The following is a 1,711-nucleotide window of genomic DNA, read 5'->3' on the forward strand; positions in this document are numbered from 1 at the left end:
AGCAAAGTCTCGGACGTCTCAGGCCGTCCCGAGCTGTGTCGAGGCCGTCCCAGGGCGTCCCGAGCTGTAGCGAGGGCGTCCCAGGCCGTCCCGAGCCACGTCCCGGGCGTCCCAGGCCGTCCCGAGCCAAGTCTCGGACGTCCCAGGCCGTCCCGAGCAAAGTCTCGGACGTCCCAGGCCGTCCCGAGCAAAGTCTCGGGCGTCCCAGGCCGTCCCGAGCTGTGCCGAGGCCGTCCCAGGCCGTCCCGAGCAAAGTCTCGGGCGTCCCAGGCCGTCCCGAGCTGTGGCAAGGGCGTCCCAGGCCGTCCCGAGCTGTGGCAAGGGCGTCCCAGGCCGTCCCGAGCCTAGTCTCGGGCGTCCCAGGCCGTCCCGAGCTATTGCGAGGGCGTCCCAGGCCGTCCCGAGCCAAGTCTCGGGCGTACCTGGCCGTCCCGAGCTGTAGCGAGGGCGTCCCATGCCGTCCCGGGCTGTCCCATGCGCGTCCCGTGCCTCGGCCCTTCCAAGTGGTGCTTCGTCGGACATCTCGATATCCACTCGAGCATTTTCGACCTTTCTCCATATGTGGGTGTGTGGGTATTTATCAGGAATATTGGAGAAAGAATCGGGAAAAAAATATTTTTTTTCTATTTTTTTTGAATTTTTAATTGTTTATTCACTTAAAAATTCATAAAAAAATAAATATTTATCGGAATCGCTATTATTATATATCAAAAGAATCCTTGTGAAAAGACCTTTCCAACGAATGCAAGTTTGTTGGATTTGGACGAGTAACGAAGGAGCAAAGGCCGAGTATGCTTGGTTAAAAATTTGATGTTTCCTTGTGAAAATAGGGAAAACAATAACTTTGCACTATATAGGGGAGGGGTGAGCTCCCTCCCCAGGCCGTGCACAGCCCTTGGGCTGGCAGGTGCCTTGGCCCTTGGGATGCAACATAAGGCATCCCAAGGGCAAAGCTCGGCACGGGGGTGGATGGGAAGCTTCCAAGAGTTGCCCAACTCATCCCCGACGTGGGAAATCGAAGAGGCAGCTGGGGGGGCCCGGGGGGGCACCACGGGCCAAAAATCAAAAACTCCCCAGCCTATGCCGGACACTTGGGGAAGCATCCCCGAAGGTGTCCGAGCTGCTGGGGGGGCCCGGGGGGCACCATGGGCCAAAAATCGAAAAGTCCCCAGCCTATGCCGGACACTTGGGGAAGCATCTCCGAAGGTGTCCGAGCTGCTGGGGAAGCTCGTTAGGCACAAGAGTCCCCAGCCGGCCCCAAAGATGCGAAAGTGCTGCACCTCGGAAGCTTCCTTGGTGCAGCACGATGGCGAAGCGCACGTCGTGGGAGCTGAAGGGGCAGCTCCCGAGAAGCGACGCGCGCAGGTTTGGCGCGACCTAGTTCGATGGATTTTTCACGCACAGCGTGTCGGCCGGGACTGTCCCGCGTTGGTCTCTTGCGCCTCTGCAGCCTTTCGGGGCGAGCGGAGCGCATTGGAGCGACGCGGGCTGTTGACTGTCCGACGACGTGTTGGCGTGTGAGTGGTGTTTGGTTCGAGTGTGCTGTTGGGCTTCCTGCTGTTCGCATGGGAACCTTCGGCTCTCGTTCCTGTTCAGTCGGCTCCCGACACCTTCGAGTGCCGGGCCAATATACGGTTCCTGTGCTGCATACCTTCCGCGGAGGCAACGAGTTGAGTCCCACGTATTTGCCCCTCGCCCGCCACGATGCGGA

The sequence above is a fragment of the Eschscholzia californica genome, unplaced genomic scaffold (genome assembly GCF_041429995.1).
Source record: "Eschscholzia californica isolate CP2 unplaced genomic scaffold, dmEscCali1.0.p SCAF_88, whole genome shotgun sequence".
NCBI lineage: Eukaryota > Viridiplantae > Streptophyta > Magnoliopsida > Ranunculales > Papaveraceae > Eschscholzia > Eschscholzia californica.